Source organism: Xyrauchen texanus, chromosome 17 (genome assembly GCF_025860055.1).
Source record: "Xyrauchen texanus isolate HMW12.3.18 chromosome 17, RBS_HiC_50CHRs, whole genome shotgun sequence".
Taxonomy (NCBI): domain Eukaryota; kingdom Metazoa; phylum Chordata; class Actinopteri; order Cypriniformes; family Catostomidae; genus Xyrauchen; species Xyrauchen texanus.
Genome location: NC_068292.1, coordinates 24,615,511 through 24,640,254, shown reverse-complemented (window position 1 = coordinate 24,640,254; position 24,744 = coordinate 24,615,511). Strand labels below are relative to the sequence as shown.

General features: G+C 39.7%; 1 pseudogene; it reads left to right on the top strand.

Moving 5' to 3' along the window:
• Positions 1 to 1,282: 1,282 nt before the first annotated feature.
• LOC127657647 (protein BTG3-like) lies at positions 1,283 to 20,766 on the top strand (annotated as a pseudogene).
• Positions 20,767 to 24,744: the final 3,978 nt, after the last annotated feature.

Below are 24,744 nucleotides of genomic sequence, written 5' to 3'. Positions count from 1 at the left end.
TCTTAAGGATAGATATTTCTGAAAGAACATATGAGGTGTGGAAACTCCCTCAGTAAGAATACTGATTAATGACTAAATCAGTAACACTTTAGAATACTGTATCTTATTTAATGCATAACTAATAAGGAATTACTGCAGAACTAATGGGTAACTCTTCATTAACACTTAAGTCACTACTATTAACTACTAAGGAAGATGTGTTAACTAATCAGTATATCAATCTTTAGTTTATCAAAGGTGATTGAAACAGTTTGCATCTGCTAATAAGAAAGATCCTCAACTTATAGCTACATAAAGGCAAGGCAACAGAAATCATTCACAAACAGAGGCAGCAGGTGGTAGGTTAATTTTGCACAGGGCTACTTATAACACACATACACATACAGCTTTTCCTCCATTTTCACCCAACCCCCAACACCTCAGGTCTCAAGTTGTCTTAGCAGGACAAAGGCGATCAGAGGTTGGATGAAAACAAAGAAAAAATGAAAGGACACAAATCAAAATTTCATGTTGAATAAGTGAAGGTTGAAAATAAGACATAGGAGAAGGGAAAGTGAGAAGTACAGGTGGTGAGGGAACGAAAGAGAGGACATTGCCAGTGTGGGATTTTGCTGAGGCAAGCAGCAAATCAGTGACCTACTATTGCAGAGCTGAGGAATTCTCATTGCTGACCCGAAACACATTCCTCTGGACTGCAGATATTAACCCCCACACAACCACTGTATACACACCCACATGATCATATGCACTGTGCACACACAAAATGGTAGAGCTCTAACACACACATTATCCTGGCTAGTACTGTACATACATACATACGAAAACCTTTGTAACTGCAGGTACAATTATGCATGTAAGTCAGTAGGCAAATACACTGTACTACAGCAGTCAGGCAACTGTTAATTAGCATGTACTGTCAGTACCTCTTACTATGCAGGTGGAAAATATCACTACCAGTACAGCTCAATAGGAAATATACCATTATTCATATTTTATTTTATTTTATAAATATTTTATTGTATAAAAGTCTTTTAAGAATAGTTAAAAGGGTTACATTACATTCATTAAAAGGATTACATTTGATGAAATTGAGCCACTGCAACACTTTAATTTAACAAATCATCCATAATTAAAGTATGCAGATATGACTAGCATCTCAAGAATATAATTTGTGTGAGTGTGTAACAGATACTCAGACTCGATGGTAGTGTGGAACCTGGAGGTGTAGTTTATTGAGTGAATAAAGGGTATGCAGGTAAACCTGAGTGAAGACTGCGGTGCAATGGAGAGGAGAACACGGAAACTTGATGAAGGAGCGATGGAGCTAGGAGCTAGGAGCTTGAACACACTGGAGCGATGGAGAGGAAAACTTGGGAGATCGTTGCTGGAACTTAGGAGCGAGGAGCTTGGAATGTAGACAAACTAGCGTCTTGAAGTGGAAGCAGGTAAGTGAGTCTGTAATCGACATTGAGACCAGACAAAGAGTGACAGGAGAGTAGGGCTTATGAGGTGGAGCTGATGGATGAGGAAACGAGTTTCAGGTGCAGGTGATTAGTACTCGGGAGAGAGATCGTGGAGTGTAAGTGCTGGGAGTGTCAGGAGGAACTGTGACAGAGTGTGCATTATGCATTACTATTATGAATTAGTCTAGTTCATAATTTTTTCCAGTCAATGCAAGAATATGGTCGCACTTACATTGCTCTTTTTTAACCTTAACGGTTTTCAAAGTGCTTTACACTGTGACTCATTCATCCATTCACACACCAATGAGAGCTGCCATGCAAGGCACTAGCCTGCCATTGGGAGCAACTTGGGGTTCAGTGTCTTGCCCAAGGACACTTCAGCATGTGGAGTCATGTGGGCCAGGAATCTAACCGCCAACCCTGTGATTAGTGGCCAACCCCCTGAACCACCTGAGCCACAGCCACCAAAAATATTTTTTGTTTTTGATAGAAGAAATGTTTGCTTGCCAGATTCTGACTCTAAACCAACATTTTTAAAACCATAGTTTTCCAGAATTGTACCCATAAAAACATGTACACTTATTAGCCACAGCATTAAAAGCACGTGTCTACTATTGTATAGGTCCACCTCTTGCCGCCAAAACAGCACAAACATGCATCTCAGAATAGCTCATTCATGTTATATAGTTATATATATTTTTATATAGATCGTTTTCTGCGGGCCGGAGTCCCCCTAGAGCAGGTGTCCAGACTTGAGTGGTCACCACAGATGCCATTCAACTGCGTTGGCACATCAACTGCCTAGAGTTGCTGGCTGCATTCCTTGCCCTACGGAGGTTTCTCCCGCTGATCCGGGGCAAGCACGTCTTGATCCATTCAGACTCAGGTCGCTGCGCACCACTCATATACCGGGACAGGTTTTGCCCAGCGGAGAGTGGAGGCTCCACCCTCAGGTGGTCCAGCTGATTTGGGGTTGATTCGGCATGGCACAGGTAGATCTCTTTGCCTCCCAAGACAATTCTCACAGACAAAGTCTCCCTAACAGAAGCCCCTCTTGGGACAGATGCGCTGGCACACAGCTGGCCCCGGGGGCTGAGCAAGTACACATTTCCCCCAGTGAGCCTTCTTGCACCGGTGTTGTGCAAGATCAGGGAGGACAAGGAACAAGTCACCTTAGTGGCTCCTTACTGGCACACTCGGTCTTGGTTCTCGGATCTCACACTCCTCGCAACAGCACTTCCCTGGCAAATTCCCCTGAGGAAGGACCTTCTTTCCCAGGGACGGGGCCCCCTCTGGCATCCATGGCCATAACTCTGGAACCTCCACGTCTAGCCCCTGGACAGGACATGGAAGATCTGAGTGATCTACCACCTACAGTCGAAGACATGATCAACCAAGCCAAAGCTCCCTCCACCATGCAACTTTACGCCCTGACCTAGACCTACCACTGTAAACGTTCGTACCCTATTCTCGGCTCCTCAGTGTAAAAACCTGACTGACAGACTCACGCCCGCTTCCCTTTATACCAGTATGTCCGGGGGCGGGACATGCAAATTCTGACTACCAATTGCTCATTGCCCATGGGTGTTCTCCGCAGAGGCAAATAGATACTCTGCAGAATATTTCCCAATTCCTCAGGACAGTCTATGGATGAAGTCTCCATTCGCCCAGCATCAGTCCTTGGCATGACAATTGGTCCGAACCATAATTCAGATGGCCTGGAACATATGTCACCCACAGGGAAAGGAGATAGCGCTTGCTCCAGAGGAGGAGGGGACACATCAGTCTCATCATTGGCAGGGAACTAATTCTGCCTTGGTGGTTTATGTACGCCACATCTGTCATGTTGTCCGAGTGAATCAGAGAATGATCATTTATTATTTCGGACTGAAAAGCCTTCAAGGCTAGGTAAACAGGAAACAGTTGTAGGCAGTTGATGTACCACGCCTTCCTCCCACCTGTTCAGGTGCCGAAAGCTGGCTGTCCGTAGCACACTGGGAACTGGGAACCCCAAACTGCGTTGGAAGCATCCGTGGTCACCACACTGCAAAACATTTTTAAGACTTAAGTATTTTTGTCTTGTTTCCAGTAAAAATATCGAAACATTCTTAAAAAGTGATTTATTTACTTGGCGAGCAAACTGGCATAAGATTTGGTCTTGTTTTGATATTAATCTAATCACATTTAGTGAGATTTATGCTTAAAACAAGAAAAAACTGCTTACCAATGGAGTAAGAAAAATAAACTTAATTTCAAGAGAAAACAAGTTAATTTTACTTACCCCACTGGCAGATGATTTTTCTTGTCTTGAGTCTAAAGTTAAATTAATCACGTTTTAAGAATGTTTCGATAATTTTACAGTAAAACAAGACGAAAATACTTTTCATGAAAATATATTTTGCAGTGCACATTCCACCTGAAAATCTGCCCCAGCGTGACACCTTGCTGGTAGGAGGCAGGAGCTGTCCAAAGTGCTAAAGCAGCTAGACAGCGGTGAGATATAGTGATGCGCTTGCGTCTTGATGCCAGGCATGTTGTGGCACAGTACTGAAGAGATCTCACGTTTAAAAGACCTAATGAAATGATGGCAGATGCCGCTGCCTTAAGCCCCAATGCTTTTTGAAGTAGCTTCATTGGAAGTTCTCTCCCCAATTTGAACTGAGACAGACACTGGAGAATGGCCTGAACGCGCTCACTCGTAAGATGCGCATGCTCGCTCATGGAGTTGAGACGGACTTCCAGAAAGGAGATTTGTTGGTTAGGGGAGAGCATTCTCTTGGCCCAGTTGACATTGAGGCCCAAGCTGGTCAGATGCTGGAGCAATAAGTCCCTGTGCTAGCATAACAGAGCCTCTGATTGGGCCAGTAAAAGCCAATTGTCGTAGTAGTTCAAATACGCACACCGTTTTCAGAGGGACGAGTGCCGCGTTGATGAACTTTGTAAACTTGCAAGCTCTAAACAATCTCTATCGCATTTTCTATGTAGAGATTGTGAATGTTCTGCACAAAAAGGGAACATCGGCTTGCTCTTTAAATGAGACTGAGCACGGCTCAGCACCAGGAAACTGTTGTGCAAACTATTCATAATTTAAGGAGGGAAGCACTAGACAACATTGGACCATTCGCAGTCTCTGATGCTGCGAGGGATATGGCATCATCTTCATCATCAGAACCACCAAACATAACGAGGTCCCGTGCTTCAACAGAGGACCGGAGCTCGTCAACCTTAATATATAGGCGAAGATCGAGGGGCTTGCAAGGCTTGTGCCAGCACGAGATCCTCCTCTGGTTCATTTAGCTCAACCTGAGTCACAGGAGGGGCAAGTGGGAGAGCGCATGAGGTGGAATCATCCCTCAGAACGAGATCGATCCGATCGCATCTTGATGCTCTCACAGTGAGGGCAATCTGTCTCCATAAGAGCTGCTTCGGAGTACCCATGGGCCAAGCAATGAATACAACTCTCATGACCGGGATGCAAAAACTCCTGCCGAAGTGCTGTGGGAAAATTGGGATGCATAAATGGCCCATTCACCAGCAAAGCATTTAGAGGTGAGGTGGAGTAAATGTTTGCCGGAACACTGCAGGGGAGCGGAGAGTCTTCTCATTGTCATGAGGATCACATCTGCTGACTTGTGTATGTTTACACGAAGTCTTCTTGATGAGAGAGATGCTCGCAGTCTTGAAGAAAGAAAATTCTAAAGAATGGTGTTTGCATGCTTGCTTAAATACCGGACAGCTTCGTCCCTAAAAGAGTGGTGCTTAAACACCGTAGCCAATCTTAGAATTGCCGTTATTGTAGAAGGGTTTCAACTAGGTCGTGTAGAAGGACACTCCCATAGCATCAGCTTTGATGCAATGTCAAGTGAACGGAATCATAAGGGAACATGTTTTTCCACATTCTATCTCATAGCCTTCTGAGAAACAATGAGACATGAGGCAGTGCTGTTGTCAAACCTATTGATTTCCTGAGCACTTCAGTAAGGTTGGGCTCAAGCAATCTGAGACACTTGAACATATGGTGAGTCAATGGCCCTTATACTGTTTTATACTGGTATTCAATACCAAATAGACTTGTGGCTCAAGGTAATCCATTTAGTAGCCTATTAAATGTACTTTCTAGCCAATAAAGAACGTAATTTCAACTTAAATTTCTTAAATTTCTTTAATAATTTATTATTTCAACAAAAACAATATTGTGTTATGGTTGACTTATTAATCTATGAGCTCGAAACAGAAAGACTGATCATGGGGAAATCTACCAGAATATATCCTTCGTAGGTACTTCAATGAAGTGCTGCTTCAACATGAAAGCACTTGTTTTTGTAGGCTTTAAATATACAATAGATCTTTTCTGAGAGGTCAGACCATATTGAATGCCTTTAAAACAGCAACCTATAAGATGTTTGCTTAACACAGTCCCCAAGAGTATGGGTTGATAAGGGATAGTCAAATATCATTGCTTTCTATATTCTTTATGACACCATAACCTAGGACAGACCAAAAAAAAAAACTTTTTCCTTTCTGCCAACTCTTTTTACTGCACTCTGCATAATTGATAGGCATCACTGAGTAACATTTTATAAAGTGAGACATTAGAGGCTTCTCAATGCACTCCTTGGATTGTGGAATAGATGTACAGTAAATCATCTGTGACTTATGGAATATGAAGGAATAGTTCACCCTTATTCATTCATAATGTAATTTTTTTTTTATAAGTAATTTTTTTACTCACCCTCATATCATTCTAAACCTGTATGCTGTTTTCCCCCATGGAACAAAAGGAGAAGATTTTTTTAAGTATCTTTACAGCAATGTTATATTGACCATGGCTGTCCAGCAAAAAAAAAAAAAAAGGACCAATACATGTATAATAGTTATCCATTTTGTTTCAAAGCAAGCAACTGGACAAGGTCCTAAGAATTAGTGTGCCACAACACACTACTCTTTACCAGGGGTTTTCAAACTTTTGATGCCAAGGACCCCTAATTTGACCCCCTTCCTATATAAAGGCAGTTGCAAACATGTTTAAAGTTCTATTTATTCTGTGTGAGGAAAAAAGTACTGTAAATTAAATAATTGTCACTTATATTGTCATTGTGGTTATGCCAGCAAATATAAACCTATTTTCTATTCAGTTCAAATGTATTTGTATGGTACATTCACAATACAGTAAATATTGTTCTGCAGCAGCTTTACAGATAATATTGCCATACAACCCCCAGTAAGCAAGCTAAAAGCAACAGTAACATGGAGAATTTCCCCAGAAAGTTAGTAAACAATTATTTTGGAAAGTATCACAATATATGAAACTATTTGCAAGATAAAAACTATGCTTGTGAATATAATACATTTTATTTTATATATTGTTTCTAAAATATATTTTAGAATGAATTAGTAATAATGTCTTTTTTCTTTCAGTCACCCCTAGCACTTTTACAGTTTGAAAACCCTGCTCTTAAATATATATTGTTAAAGAACCTGTAGGTTGTAAGTTGAAGGCAAACATAATTTCAGGACTTTTTGGACAACAGGTCTGCACTTACACTTTTATATGTAGACAGGTGAGCAGAACAATGAGGATAAGGGCAGTGAGAATAATAGTGGATTGCCATGGAGACAGGTATGCATCCAGATATACAGTGAATTGACTCATAAACCCCAGAGAGAAACATCAATTTATGCAGAGAAACAGAGGAAGAGAAAGCTCACTGAAAGAGGGTAAATTAAGTTAGCAAACAATAAAGAGCAGAGGAAGAATAGTTTTTGAGGTTACTTTGGGAAAATATAAACATAAAGATTTAGAGAATGCTGAGAAATGTTCACTAATTGCAGTATTTCCATTATTTTGTCTGACAAATACAGTGTTACAATGGTAAACCTTTTCCCAAGAGTGAAGACGAAGGAACACTAATAGCGGGATGAAGGATGATGGGAGGAGCGTGGCACGGGGAGAGCAAGGGGACACCCCAATAAAGGGGTAAAAAGAATTGAATGATTCAAGTGAAATAAAATTGCAACAAACTAAAGATGCCAGGAATTGGCATTTTAATAATATGAAGATCACAAAAATCTGCAAGTGCATCAGTGCAAATTAAACTGATGCAAATGTTGAGTCCTAAACATGTTATTCCCGACTTCATCCTATTGACTGGGCCCCATTTTGTCTTTTAGAGTCATGAATATTAGTCTACAGACTAACAAAATAATCTTGAAAAGAAATACACTACAAAGTCTAATGCGTGTTGCACAAGAAGCCAGAGTATTGCTCCTAACACAGAGAAACAAGACTGCAGCTGGAAGCAAGAGTAAGAGAAAGTACTTTAAGTCCATAAACGGTTGGTCACTATTTCACATAGAGAAACAAAATGCACAGTCGTAAGCTTTGAGGAAAATACCCAGGAAAGATATTGGAACATAATGGCATAAAATAAGAACCACAAAGAGAATGGACACATACAAAACATGGAGCGTAAAGGAAGAAAATAAATGACAAAAACAAGAAACAAAACATGGGAAAGTAAAAATCTAAATACCACAAATTGTTGGAATAGAATGGTGGTTTCCTTTCCCCCGATTTTTCCCACTTCCAGGTCATTCAGCCATCCCTCGTTTCTCCTCTTACAGCTTCCTCTGCCGCTTTACTCTTCTCCCTCTCGAATTTCATGTTTATGCGAGTCCACTCTCCTCATTCGTGCTCTCTTCTTTTACCCCTCCTTCCTTCTTTCTCTTTTTCTCTCTCCCTGCATTTTCATCATTCCTTCTCACAGACATCTCTCTCATCTGCTTCCTTCCTTTCTTTACAGAAAAGTGTAGAGAAGGGGAGGGGGAGGGAAACCTTCACCGTAAAAAGAACGACTTGTGTGTTACAAGTAAAAAAGGGCCTCACAATGAGAAACAGGCTGTCCCAGAGAGAGAGACACAGCTGAGAGAGAGAAAGAGTGCAGCACTGAGAGGGTTTCTCCACACGCCAAAAGAAATTAAAAATCACTAGAAGGTTTCTATGCAGTTCAATGGGAACACATTATAAGTATAGTGTTGTATAATAGAATATGCATGTGTGGGAGAGTGCAGGATAGGAACAGAGGACAGATGGAGATATAGGGATTGAGCGAAAGAGAGAAAAGGGGGGTGGCTTTAGACAGAATATCTTAGTGGGAGGGATAGAGGAGGAGTGTAGCAGTGAAGAGAAAGCGGTAGGGAGATTTTTCACCCTTCTCTCTTTATTACTTTTTTCTCAATGGGAATCAATGTGCTATGAAGATTACTGTAGATGCAGATGACTCTAAACAAAACTTGCTGCTTTGTTATTGCTCTATTTCCTCTGCTCTTCCTTGATCTTTTAGTTCATTCTCTTGGTCAGGAACATGTTGTAGTCTTGCACTTGAACTTGAAACCCTCTCCCGGGCCAGCAACCACATCCTGGCCTCTCCCTGCCTGAGAATCTCCTGCACGGGAATCACACATTGAGTCTGGGGATAGAAAGAGTAAGCATTTAAAGGATAACTGGGTCATGATTCATAAATACATGTAGTGTATGTTTATAAATTTAGGAAAAAACTTAAAACCAATGCAAAATCTTAGCCACATGCATTGCAATGATTTTGTAAGTAAACCTACAGTAAATCAGACTTATTTCAGAGAAAAATAATTGCTTGATCTGGGATATAGATACAGTAGGTCCCGCATAAAATAGCACCCTGAGGTCTATAGCCTTCTCTTTATTCCTATGTGGCACCAAAAAAACGTTTCACATCAATTTTCATTTTTAAACCCCCTTTTCGTCACCCCTGCAAAACTGTCCAGAGCTCCGGTGAAACCATATTCGGTCTCTTTTACGGCATCTCAAGCTTCCTTTATGCCTTTGCCCCCGCCTGCAAACACACTTTTAACAGCATTTTCACCAATCTCTGAAAGCTCTCTGTCATTCACAATCAGTAAAGTGAAGAAATTCTGCGTGGATGGCATTATTCTATGCACAGGTGAGTTTGTGTGAAAAGCCATTTTGGAGTTGGCCCAACCCCCTCCAGGGAAACGCCGCCCACTTCTAGAGATACCCCGCCCTCTTCTGGAGATTCCGCCCCATTTTGAGAACTAGGGGCTGCAGCTCTAACTTCATGGATATTTTGGACATGTGTTAGACATACTCTCTCATTAAGAATAATCCTGACTCATTAAAATTAGGGCATATGTGCTGTCACACTAAACTTTTCAGACTGTGATGACACATTTATGCCTTAATTTAACAAGGTAAAACTAGCAAACTTTTAAATTATTTAATATACAATTATATCCCTACTTGTATTATTACTCTGAAATTAATAATAATAATAATAATAACAACAACAGGTAGCCTACAGTTCTTTACTATTGACAATGTTATCTTTAAATGGATGATTAAAACTAATATAGTTGACACTACCTCTTCATATTTTCAGTTTGCAGTATTACGTGATGAAGCCTTCAAATCTTTATTTGATTTATGATACATGACAAAAAGGTTGGTGGTAATATTTTCACAAAACCATTCCCTCAGCTTCACAGACTATTCTGTAGATTTTTAAATTAGTATCAGATTATAGCTACCATTTTTACATTGTATATTGTCCTTTTAATCATCCAGACTCCAAATATAACAATGTTACAAACAGTTTCACAAAAATTATATTTAAAATGCATGTCAGTATTATTCAATTACTTAATATAAATATACAGTAAAATGACCATTAATGTAAAGTGTGACCAAAATATGGCCCTCCGTCTGTAGGACAAAGGATCTATTCTGAAAGGATAGCTTTGCACTGCATTGATGACATTATGCAACCTGTCAAAAATAATATCCAAAGAGACAGATCTTTGTGCACACTGCAAACACAAACACCTATCGATCTACTGTAGAATTGGTGAGAGCTGTGGAGGGACAGGTGGTGGAGAACAGACACTGTAGATAACAAAGGTCAAAATAGAAGTATGCTGCAATCTTTTTCACCTTCATTAGAGAACCAAACTGGCCCTTCATACAATACATCATTACCAGAGTGGGAGAACAGTCCCATTAGGAACACTTCACTCCTAATGCAGACAAACTTTTTGTGCCCAAGGACAATCATTACCTGGGGGTGTGATGGGGTTACAGACAGAATGAGTGTGTGTCATTGGAGGTAAATGTGCATGAGGGGATGGTATGCTTATTCTAGTGCTGATCTTGAAAGGCCATCGCTATAGATTGCATTAAGCTTGCTGGGAGCCCAGGAAATCAATGCATTTTTAAAGGCAAAGCAACTAGCACATGGCATTTGGGCTTCACTGATATAAAGTGATTAAAAAAAGAATTAATTCCTATTTTATTTTGTTGAAATAATACCATAAGGTCCAAAATAACCATAAAAACAATGTATAATATATATATATATATATATATATATATATATATATATATATATATATATATATTGCAGTTTAATTGTAATTATTGTGTTATATTGGTACATTAGATGCTTACCTTTGCCTTAAGATGGTTGTTTTATATCTTTTGTTTTAGTTTGTCAATATAAAATATCAATGTTAGATTTCCAAACATTCCTTTTGCAAATAGAATAGAATAAACATTGAACAAGGAGTCCTACAACAGATGGTATGGCCCCCACAGATTCTGGTTCTCAACATCGAGTTGAGATCACAAAATGATACAGAAGTAATTGAGGCAGTCATCTATAAACATTCTGATTCTTCTTTTTTGTATATATACCAGGTTAATTTACTTAAAGTATTAGTTCACCCAAAAATATAAAAATAATATCTTAGCTTTTTCTGTCCTCGCAATGCATGTGAATGTGTACCAGAACTTTGAAACTCCAAAAAGCACATCAATGCAGCATTAATGTAATCCATAAGACTCCAGTGGTTAAATTCAAGTCTAGGATGGCATGAGCATGAGTAAATGAAAATATTTATTATTAACTATTGCTATAACTATTGCTTTAAAAACAGCACTGAAGTCAGATAGGACATTATGGATATGCCTTACTTCAATGCATTCAGAAAAAGCCTTATTTCTGTGTTGAAAGAAAATTATGCAAAAACAAATCAACCAAGTGCACACTTTCACAAGTTTCCTTTATTATGATCCACATAACACAAATCCCTCAAGGGCCAAGGGGCGAGGTTTCTGGAATACATCACACTCCAGAAGACTTAATTCAAGTGGATATTCTAAATCACCCATGGCTCTTTGACCAAATGAATTGCTTGTTCAAAGGCATATAGGAAAAATCCAATCAGTCTACCTGCTGAGGACCGAAAGTACCCACTCACAAGGAATCTGGAAACAAGAATGCATACTGGCATTGAGGAAAGACAATGGTAGGAAGTCAAATGGGGAAAAATCACACTATTTTCTTACAGCATACATTCAGATTGATTTGCCCCCTGACACATACATAGATCTGCACTGTCAGTAAGAAAACGTATTGAATATTGGTAATGGCCTTCTGACCCTCTCTCTTTTAATCTATGTCCTCTTTCGGCCATTCGCAAATGAGAGATGCTCAATGATCTGAATGTGACTGAAGAAATTATATCAGAAGAAAAGCACATAGCATTTATCTCATCACACTGTTCTCTAGACTGAAATCATTCCATCACGACATTGTCCATTTTCAATACAAGCAAGATGATCTAACACTTAGATGAACAGGCTCTTACATCAGATCCGAGAGAGAGAGAGAGAGAGAGAGAGAGAGAGAGAGAGAGAGAGACCGCAAAAGAGTAAAGAAGGGATCAGTTGTGCCACCTGCTGCACATTAGGAGTAATACATCCTCAATCAACAGTTCAACAACCCATGCTCATAGGTGAATTATGGACAAGGCCAATGGGGCCAGTGCCCAGGGGCCCTTGACTACCAGGAAAGCAACTAAAATGGTGTCGTTTTCAGACATACCTTCCTAACCAAACACTTTTGCCTGAAGCAAAAAGCAAAAGCTAATTTTCTGAAGCAACCACCTCTTTCCAAGCTGCTTCTATGACTGTTATATCACATGTTAGTTTGTGTTTATAGCTGGATTTAAACTGCATTCCACAGACTCTAAGTCTAACACCCTCTCAGGTGAGCTACCACACAAAGTATCCACATTGGATAGTGTAGATCAGTCTTAAATTAAAAGTATTAAAACATATTAAAATGTATAAATTGTTTTAAATGTGTTTGTGAATATCATAAAATAGCATGTTCTGAGAAATAGAGAGAAAAATAAGTATTTATAATGTCATAATCAGCCATTAAAGTCATGATTTGAGTGAAAGGAGAAAAAACAAAAAAAACAAACAGTGCCTCTAGTGTTCATTTCTCTTGGAAACTGCAGGGAATTGTACCTGGAGACACATAATAAGTTTGCAAAAATTTATATAGAGTTTTCTACATTTTCACTATGAGACCTTGTTAAATCATTTTCAAAAATATCTACCATCATATATGACAATAACATACATTTTTTTCTGAGATTTAAAAATGATAGCTGGAGCAGCTGCCCCCCACGACCCGATTTCGGATAAGCGGTTGAAGATGGATGGATGAAGATGGATGGATTTAAAAATGAGTATTTATTGATTTCAAGCAAAAAAAACTAAACAAAAAAACAAAAAACATTATTTTGTAGAAAAATAGGTTTAAACAGCTTTAATATATATATATATACAATTTCCTGACTATAATTGAATATGTCAGGCTTTATATGGTTAAGCTTTATTCTTTGTTATAATTCTTGAGGAAGCTAAAATCCTTTGATATTAGCCAGATGCTTCTTCATGTTTTAATCAAGGAATCTTAGCTAGAGTCCTCTTCTATGTTGTGCTGTGTTCGGCATAAAGATTTTTAGGAATGCTGGATTGGCCTTATTCCAGACTCACTTGAGTTCACTGTAGAAAGGAGAGCAAGGGCTAAATTAAAAATGGTTTTGTATTTTGAAAGTCATCCATTACACAGTTTTTAATGGACTTCATGCTCATTTAGAGAGTGACTAATGATGCCTCAGTCTTCTATTGAATGACAGCGGTCAGATTTTTCAATGAACACTTGTAGATATGGTATAGATCTATAGAACCTTCAGCTGATAATCATGTTTCAATTGGCTTTTTATGGATTTTTATTCATTTGTTGTTATCTGTGAACGCAATGTCTATATTGTTTGTTGTTTGTACATGTATGAGTTGAACTGTTGGCAAATTACTTTCCCCCACTTGGATTAATAAAGCTATCAAATGTCAAATGTCAACTGCGTATTTGCCCTACATTACAAAAAATAACTTAGCTAAGGTGGTTGGGAAATTAAAAACTTTTATGACTGATTGTGGAGTTTCTCTCACAGAAGGACTTGGAAATAGTGATTCATGCTCTTATTACATCCCGGCTGGACTACTGCAACACCTTATATGTGGGTCTTTCTCAATCTTCTTTTTCAAATAGTCCAAAATGCAGCAGCTAGACTTCTAACGGGTACCAAGAAAAGAGAACATATTACCCAAGTTCTCGCTTCCCTACATTGTCTTCCAGTTAGCTACAGAGTTAAATTCAACGTTCTGCTGTATGTTTACAAGGCCTTGCATGGTCTAGCCCCTCAGTACATTGCTGATTTACTTCAACAACATTCTGCACCAATGTCTCTTCGATCATCAAATCAGTTACTCCTCTCTATTCCTCGTTCCCATTTGAAAACTAAAGGTGATCGGGCGTTTGTAGTTGCGGCCCCCATGTTGTGGAATGCACTCCCATTTGTTGTTAGGTCTTCTTCCTCATTGCCTATATTTAAATCTAGATTGAAGACACATTTTTTCTCTTTAGACTATAATGTTGTTTGAGAATTATAGGAGTTTTATGTGTAGGTTTTACAATGTTTTATTAATTTGTTCTTTTGAACATTTTAGAATGTCTATTTCATTCTGTTATTAATGTTTGTAAAACATTGTACAGCACTTTGGTTACAACATTTGTTGTTTTTTAAGTGTGCTTTATAAATAAACTTGAACTTGAACATCTAGAGCAAGAGCTGTAGGCTATACAAAGCGCGATAACCCTTCAGTTTTGGATAATAATATTCTACCCTTCAATGATAGATCTCTCATTAACCATGAATTAAATTTTTGTTTAATTTTCCCAATAATTGGTGTAAAATTCTAATTATTTATTTCCTTTTGATATTTACAACAAGGAGGTGAGTTATGCTAATCGTTGACGGTAAAATGACGTGTTTGTGCTTCGACTGAGCCCAACTACTTATCAGTGAGCCCAACATGAATGAAGGACTGTGGAAAACAGTTCGAGTGTACTATAACAAGAAAGCAACATGCTTACTCAGGCAACCAACCTATTTGGACATAACAATTCTGAGGAAGTAGCCAAAAAAGGCACTGAAAACATATACAGTAATTTTGAATTCAGCACATTTGAGACTATTTGGATTTTGGTAAGGAATAACCTTCAGAACTTGTGTCTACTTTAATATAGCATAGTACAATATATTTGAATATATAATTTTTTCTGTATTGTTTACAGGAAGTTGACAAAAATGAGAACAATATTGAAAATTATAGCATTTTACTTTTAATGCATGAAAAAGGTTGAACTCCTTAAGTTGATAAATGTATTTTAATACAAAAACAATTGGCTTTAATTAGGGCAAATTAACTGTACTTGTAATTGGTTATCTCTAAATTAAAGTTTGTAGATCATCGCCAGCGCATTAGTTAATAAAGCTGGAGAAGAAAACAACCTGAAAGAGACAGAAAAACTTTTGAAGACGTTAATTTAATAGTGTTTATGTGTTAAATTGGCCTGAAACTGTTAGTCTGAGAGAGAGAGAGAGAGAGAGAGAGAGAGAGAGAGAGAGAAACACACACACGCACACAGACACAGGCATAAGCGGCCTGAATATTCTCTGATTTCGGGTTTCTCGTTGGGAATTTCCGATGATGCAGTCAAGGCTGCTGTATTTTGCGGAATGTATGCGCATGTTTATCACAAAATAATGTATACAAATTTGATGAAATGACAGTTCATTGGACAATTGATATATGATGATGATGATGAATTTATATGTTCTGGTTCTTTGTCTTTTGAGAGCACTTTGCTTAAAATGACAAGTATGAGCCATGGAGTTTGTAACATATCTTGTTCACTAATGTAAACCTACAGTATGTTAGATTAGGTAATCATATGTCAAATGCAGTATAGGGTAATCTTTTCTCTTTGTAATGTCATTCTTTTTGTTACTTCAGTTTAATACATGTGAATCACCTGTTGCATCAGACTTTTTATATGAAGGCTACTTTATAGGCTACACAAATGTGTTCCAGCCTCCCCTCCTCTTCAAAAGGAAGTTTTTCCCATGCCTGAATGTGATGTTTGTGCGGTATGGGTGTTCTCCAGTAAATGAGGCCACAACTTTGACAATGCCTTGACAAAAGCATTTAGCACATGTTGACCTGCTCACAACATGAGCAGCTGCTTTGAAAACCAACATGCACATGCATCAGGACATTATGCTTTACTTTGTAGTTTGCAGAGTCTGTCACCAGAAGCCCAACAGTCTGACATTTCAATGGAAAACAGAATCACTATGACCACTTTGTGTTTTGTCAAAGAGAGTTACTCTTGAATGACTTATTATTGTGTCAATCAAAAAAGCATTCTGACTAAGGCATGACTTGTCTCTCGGCATGTTGCTCAATGGTTGCGACTTGCAATATTGCAACCTCAGGCTGCATCTAGCAGAACCAGCACTTTTATTATGACTGTTAATTCTTTGCTTAGTCAAATAAATGTCATGTAAATATTAGGTGTTATCATAATTTTTTCTTTGAGTTACAGTAACAAAAGTCTAAGACTTACCATGATTAGCCCTTTCTGGCATCTTTCTTAAGTTATGCCAACTTAAGCCACATAGGACTCTAACAAGGAACGGAGGTTACATCCGTAACCTAGACATTCCCAATCTGTCGCTAACTTCAATGTTGTGTCGAAGAAGCGACACTAGGGATCCAATTTAAATCACGGCATGCGCTGAGCCGTGTACGTGTACTACAACTTTTGCGTGCCAAAGCAACCGGCTGTGCCAGGCTGCATGTACCCTTCCCCAACGCCCCATAAAACCGTCAAAGCCTTCTGGTTCTTTACCCCCGACAGGGGGGAACAAGGCTACGAGCCAAGCATGGGAGTAGGCCGCGCCAGCCATGCCTTTTCTCTCTCTATGTTTCTCGCATAGAGTTAAAGTGGCTGGGGCCATCTTAACACTATCATATGCATATGATCTTTCCCAGTTTTCCTATTCTTTCAGGGGGGAAAGACCCTGCGGAGACCACACCAGCCAAGGCTGGGGGAGGTAAAGTGTGATGAAATACATCACATGGGCTTTTAGGTCACATGTGGAGAATGGCGTTGTGGTAGATCCTACCTCATTGGGAGGGAGGAGTTGCTACAAACGCGGCGACCGGGGGTCCAAGGGGACTGTACTGCGGAAAATACACAGGGGGAAAAGTCCACGTGGGAACTCGTCCTGTGGAGCACCTATTCCAGTACAGGGTAAATTGAGTACCCGCATTGGTCTTGGTCGGCGAATTCCTCGGACCAGAGGGCTACAGAGGAGTCATCCAGGGAGCCGAGTTCGTGGGTAAAAGCACATGGTATTACCTCAGCGGAGGGAAAGGGCGCTAGGTGCAAGCGGTCCACCCGGTCAGTTTGTCAGCGTGTACCGAGTTCTACCGGCTCGGACCTGAGAAAACACGGGACAAAACCGACTCAAACCTGAGATTGTAAAAGCTCACAAAAGGTATTGGGTGTTCCCCAACCCTCTGCTCTCCATAAGTCTGCCAGGGAGGTGCCCCTGGCCAGTGTCCATGAGGACGCAGCACTTCTTGTTGAGTGTGCTCGGACCCACAAGGGGGGGGCACGGCTTGGGTGCGAGAGGCTCACGTAATGGCGTCCACTACCCAGTGGGAAAGCCTCTGTTTGGAGCTGGCATTCCCTTTCTGCTGTCCACCAAAGCAGACAAAGAGCTGTTCAGAACGTCTAAAGCTCTGCGTGCGGTCCAAGTAGATATGCAAAATACGTACCGGACATAGTAACGAAGGGGCTGGGCCTGCCTCCTCCTGGGGCAGCGCTTGCAGTTTCACTACCTGGTCCTTGAAGGGACTGTTAGGAACCTTGGGCACATAGCCCGGTCACGGTCTTAGGATCACGTGAGTGATCCAGGCAGTTACAGGTCCCCGACCCTTTTGATGGAGGCGAGCACGATCAGGAGGGCCGTCTTCAAGGAGAGGGCTCTGAGTCTGACTGATTCTAGCGGCTCAAAGGGGGGTCTCTGAAGGCCCGAGAGGAACACTGAGAGATCCCAGGAGGGGAACAGGCTCGGCCAGGAGGGATTTAACCTCTGGGCGCCTCTTCAGAAACTGATAATTAAGTCATGCTTACCCAAAGATCTGCCGTCTACTGTGTTGTGGTGGGCCGCGATAGCAGCTACATACACCTTCAAGGTGGAGGGGGACAGCCTCCCATCCAACCTCTCCTGCAGGCAGGGCCGTGGGAAGTAGGGGTGCTGCATGTGCTGCAGCACCCCCCGTTGGAAAATGTAGACATTACAGCACTCTCTGACAGATGCAAAAAATAAATAAATAAACATATTAAAAAATATTTTAAATGCTCCTGGTTGTTATTAACCTAAGAAGTTTTAAGCATGAGGAAGTTTTGAGGAAGTTTTGAGCAAAACTAAACAATTATTAATAATTAAAATAACGCAAAGCATCATTGTCAATGTCAACTGACGTCACGTTGCAACCGTTGCAACAGTGAAGGTATCTAGAGAAGAGACTCACACACTTGTCCCTAATGAATGTCCACACAGACATTTTGAACGCTTTGGACATCCATTCCCTCATGAGAGACTTTATATACTCAACTCCTGAGCGCCAAGCCACATTTGGAGTAATGTAACGGGCTCCCTGCTCAAGTAAAGCGTTTGGTTTATTATGAGCTTACGATGAGCAGTTTAACGTCACATAAATTACGCATTAATTTCACACTGATAATTTTGCTGCAAAAATGTATTTGGTTATATTATTGTGTGCTGTGCAAATTCGGCTTTTGAAAAAGTGAAAATGTGCCTATATTTGGATATTTTCGTGTGCGCTTTCAACCTGTGGACAGTTTTAATTATGCATAGGCTGAATTATTCTCATTAGCTGTGTTCTGTGAGTGTGTGTCTGCGCACTGACAGAGAGGAAGTTTAAATAATATATATGTGCTGTTAAAAATATAAATATCTGCTTTTGTTGTGAATATGTTCTTGTCCGCTGCCTGTCAGCTGCATGTGCGCAACAACCTTTTGGACATGTTTAACTGTCTTGGCTATTTGTATGTGTCTGGCTGTGTGCAACGGAGTCTGGTTACAAGATAAATATGTTTGGTTCTTATTGGTGTGAGTTTACTTTATTATTAGACTATTATTAAGAGGTGTCCACCTGACGCAAAAAAAATGCACCTCCCACTACAGCACCCCCAACTTAAAACCTCTTCCCACGGCCATGCCTGCAGGAATGAAAGCACTGACCTAACAGTGCACCTCTGTGGGTCTTCATCCCGAGAAAAACACCAATTTGCGAACAAGCGCCACTTGAGGGCGTAAAGTTGCCTGGTAGAGGGGGCTATGCTAGACTTGTGCAAGCAGGCTCACTGAGGGAAATGCGTACTTGCACAACCCCACAGGCCAGCTGTGTGCCAGCGCGTCTGCCCCGAGGGGAGCCCCCGCTACCAGAGCGGGCAGTGGGAGGTCTTTTTGGGGACACTGTACTGGATATTTCCATAAACACAGTAACACACATGTGGAAGGAAATACAAGAAAATAAAATAGAGAAAAAAATAGATAATAGAGGAGAATAGCAAGAAAAGTGCAAAACCAAGTAAGGAACGAAAATAATTAAATCATAGTATACACAATATGTCTTCACTCTGTGCCACTCTTCTATGATTCCTTAGATGCATAAGAATAAATCAAGGAGTTCCCTGCGATGAATCAGTGCTACATGCAGGGGCGAAAATTTCATCAAAATGTTGGGGGGGACAATAAACATAACAATTCTCAAGAGCAATTTTTGAAGGGGACACCAAGGGGGTTTTTGTTGTTGCCCCATTTGCATTTGTATTATTTTATTTCTTAAACACTTATTTTAAGAATATATCATTATATTATTTACAATACACATATTTTAATGATATTTTAGGGGGGGACAACCCTCAGATGGGGGGGTCCTGACTCCCCCGACCCCCCGCAATTTCCGCCTATGGCTACAAGCATGCATGGAGAGCGGCATAAAGCCATCCGAATTGGGCTTTCCTCATGAGATCACGGTATGTTTTGATCCAATGGAGTTGTATGTATGGTAAGTTCAAAAACATTTCAATGTTCAGCCTGAGGTTTGACAGTGATGCTTGACAAATCGAACTGTCCAAATCAGTCAACCTCTTGTTCTTTTTGTATATAATTATCACTTATTTATACATTCATGTTTCCCTACAGCTCAAGAGAGAATTGCAGATATTTTCTAGTGGCTCAGTTTCCAAAAGAACAGAAGGAGGAAAAAAAGATCCACTTGAATCAGGATGACACTTTTAGTGGATTCTGTGAACCTGGATACCACTGATTACCACTCAGCAAGCTCCTCTGACTGTGGACCAGCTGTATCAAGTGATACAGAAGAGGAGAAGAAAGAGGAAGAAACAAAAAAAGAGGAGAAAGTTGTGCAGAACATCAAGATCCAAAGCAAGGGAACCAAGAGGGCCACACAAGCTTTCTCAAGCTCAGGTAAATATCTGTGATGCATTTCTTCAAGATTACTTCAGCAGTATCTGCATCAAGTTCAATGATCATCGGTGCGGCAGACTGAAATATCTGACTTACTTTTAAGTACAAAAAAAACATGCCCTAAAAGAATTTGCCCTATAGCTCTTCAATGCTAAATGTGCTTTTGAACACTTTAGGAACTAAAGATCCTAGTTGTTCTTGGCAAGTTCATTTGAATTATACCTTTTCAGATTGACATTCTAAATATGATCTCTGTCATTAATAAATCCCTACCCCCCAGTACTTTTATCACCCTACACCAATGTGGCCCCAGTGCAATAAAAAGAGTGGCATGTACTTCACGACCATATGTGCACCGACAACTTCTCCTGTGTTTGCTAATTACGTCCTTCCCAAACCCCTTCCTCGGTTCATTGTGCCTCACGCTTCTCTGCAAACATGGGGGACAGTGAAAGGATGAAGAACTCCAAACCCAATTGGCATGTTGCAGTATACATAAACTATGAGACATATCTGCCACTCTGAAGGATTTTTTATATCTTTTCATAATGAAATCATAAAATATTTGAGAGTTTCATAAACGAAACACTACAACATTTTTACAGATATTAGCCAATCCTGATTAATTATTGTCACTTACTCTGTCATTACTTAAATTAAATGACTAAAAAAACTAATTTTGCACAAACCACTCTGATAATACTTTATCACAAACTTAACAGGAATATAACTACTGTACTTTGCTGTTGGATTGCTGCATACTTAGAATTGTTTTTTCATAGATATGGAAATCTGTCACGAACCCCGCTTCTCTGCCCCATTCCCGCTTCATCGCACACACACTCACTCCCTCGACCTCACTCCCTCGCTCCGCCCCCTCGAGCTTTTCACGCTCTTTTTGCTCGCTCGAGCCCTCACGCCCACTTTGCTCCTACTCGCTCACATGCTCGTAGGTTATCTCCCGTCCTCTAGTTTCTCACGCGTTTCCAATCCCCCAGAACATTATGACCACCTGCACTCGCGTCATCTGCACTCCTGCACATTAGTTTCACCTGCACTCGTCTCATCACCTGTCATGGTTTACACCTGCACCTTCCCCTATAAATACCACAGCACATCCGTTTCACGGTGGTTGGTTATTGTATTTAGTTTCCCGTGTCCTTGCCCCCCGCTAGTCTCGCCTAGTTCTGATACTCCTCTTGTTTACCCCTTAGCTTGCCAGCTCCCCTTGTTCCCCTGTCGTTGATCCCGCTAGTCCCGTCTTGTTCTACGCCATAGTTGTTAACTGTTTTCCCGGCTTCGACCTCCCGCTCTCGTTGACCACTATCTCCCGGATTTGCCCCTTCCTTCCTCTTGATTCCCCGGCTCCGACATCACGCTCCCCTTTGACGCCTCTTCACTGGATTTGCCCTTTTTTGTACTTTGCACGCTTTGTGTTTAATAAAGCTGTTTTGTATTCGACATTGTGACTGTCTCTTCTTGTGCGGGTTACAAAATCACACCTTTTCCATCAGCTAATGTAGTCGCTACATTAAACATTTTTCATTTTGTATTAACCTTTTATTTATACATTTGTAACGCTTTGGATGGAAGGAGGGCGAAGGCGGGAGTTGGGAAGTGCAGTGGGATTAATGACAAAACAAACAATATACAAAACTACACAGAAAACACTGAGCACTATTAAAGGCAAAACAAAGACATTGGAAAGCAAAACAAAAAAGAACAACTAAGATATAGGGGATGTCAGCAGAGGAATGATGATCCGCGACGAGGCTCGTTCAAAACTGAATGAGATGAGTTTATACAGAGTCCTTGATGAGGTGATTGGGAACAGGTGTGTCTTATTAGAGTGGGTGAACTAGAGCAGTTGATGGCTGGAGTGGGGGCGACCGTAGGGGGCATGACAAGGATGCGTTTAAATGGTATTTTATGCAGTAGAAAATATTGACTAAATACAGTGGTGGGCCATGCATTTAAAGTCTACGCCTACAGTGTGATTCATGCCATTAAGAAAACACAGTTTCACAATGAATAAGACACCCTATGCCTTTAGGCATCAGACATTATATCGCAGCTAACTAGTAACAATATTTGACATTTTAAAAACACGTCCATGCAAGAAAGCCAGAACTTAAAACGACACTTAATGCTCAAGCGAGCCTAATTTTAACTGCAGAATGACTGTTTTGTGAAATGAACGTCTCCTGAACAGACATTCAAAAATCATAATTTTTCATATGAATCTACCAAAGAGGTCTATAATACCTGGAAAATCTATCTTCTAATATTTGCGATTAAAATGTTACTTGCAATGAATTTATTTTCGTCAGGGTACACTGGTTATACTGCGTTCCATTCAAGTTGGATAAGGGATATTAATACTTGATATCTCCGACCATAAATGCATTCCATTCCCCGATATTCAGAACTGCAACGCTCCCGTTAGCTTAGCAGTGGTTTGACTCTCATTAGTGATGTCTGCTAGCAACCCAACTGATAAACAATGCTGCAGCACTAGAATTTGTGCTTCAGATGTACAATTATCAAAAGAGATTATAATGTTTTATACACCTGTTTCTGCAGGCATTTGTGAAACAAGCTTTAACAATATGTCATGTGGAAACGAACTCATTTATCGATATTAATTAATAAAGTGAATGTTTATCACTTACTTTGTATATCTCCCTGAGTGTCGACATGTTTGTGTGGCATCATGCCCCTGCATCTCAGTGAAATCGGAGTTCAGAATTTCTGCACAAGCCTACAGGTTGTAATTCTGACTTAAAGGTGGATTCCATTGCACTTTTCCTAGGAAGTTTTACAATTTGACTTTCCGTGTTGAAAAGAACGCAGCACTACTTTTCAAAACTTGTTCTGACACTGAATGCTCAAGCAGCCTAATTTACACTTGGAAAACTCCTGATGTTGCTATAACTATGCAAGAAACACTTACCAATTTACTTGACATGAAAATCAGCCCTCCTTTCCTGTTTAATAAATTAAGCAATCACACGGTTATGCAGAACATCTTGTGTTTTTAAATCCATAAGGATCTCTTTCTTTTGCTTTTAAATTACGTACATAACTTAAAGCGTGATTGCGTCACTCAAGGCCAGCTAGAAGGCCTCGACTGGGACATATCCTAAAGATCACACCCACCAAGAACAAATAAATCAATCTGATTGGCTGATGAATCTGACAGTCTGACTTTAGTTGCTCATTCATTTGTACTGTTGAGGGATTCTGTGGAATTTCTGAAGGCCTGAGGGGGTGGATGCTTCAGGCATGCCATTTGTAAATCAGTTGTCACACTTTGCTTGTAAGCAATATGGAATAAATTCAAGGAATCAAGGAATACATTCTGACTTCTGGATAACATTTAAATTTTTCTTTATTTGTTTGTAGATTAATTATGAGTGGAAAGCGATTAAAAGTGCATAGGCAAAAAGGTGACTGAAAATGAAAGGATAAATAAATATTTATTTATTTGGCATGTTAGGCCAGCAGAGAAGGCTTTGCTGGCCCCGAGAATTCACCACTGACTAAATATAATATTCCTTAAGGAAAATGCATTTTGAAATATAAATATACTAACCAGTTAATCTCAGGTGTAATTGTCTATAAATGATTGTCAGCAATACCTCTGAAAATATCAAGTCACCTATACCTCTTCTTTTTTATAAACATATACAGAAGCCAAAGAGTGCTGTTGCTGGTGAATTAAAGAGTTGTTGCTGCCTAGGCTATAAATAAAGCTTCTGAATAATGTGAATACACTGTGGTACTCAAATCCGCTCATGATTTAGACAAAACTGCATTCACATAAATATATATTATTTTATCTTATTAATTGTACTTGATTCAGGGCACAATGCTTCAGTATACCTTTTTTACAAATGGTAATTGTATTGTAATTTATTTCTATATATTGCCTTTAGCCATATTTCATTCATGAGTTGTGACTCATGTGCTGCAGCCATGATATTTGTTTGTACATAATAGTTTTCTTTTTGGTCCTAAAGAGGTCTGCTGATTATTTTTATTTTGAATTTAACTGCATGTAAAAGTGTATAGTTGTGTTCTCATCCGTCACTGCTTGTTGTTTTCCCCAGTATCAATGCTAAAATAACTGTATCTAAAAAAAAATCTACAGTGTATTGGTACACAATCAGGAATGATTGAAACTTTTAATGGGGGAGTGGTTGTCATACTAAATATGTCTTTCAACACTGGAATTTTACAGTACCTTTGCTTTATCTTTGTTTTTATTGCAGAATTTAGTCAAGTGAGTTTTTGTATATGCAACTTATAACTGTTAATACCTACAAACTATTGAATGTTGTCTTCAAATGCATATTTATTGTTTCTCTGCTATTATTATTATTATTATTATTATTTGTATTATTATAGTTTTTTGTGCGCTTATGCAATCACTGTT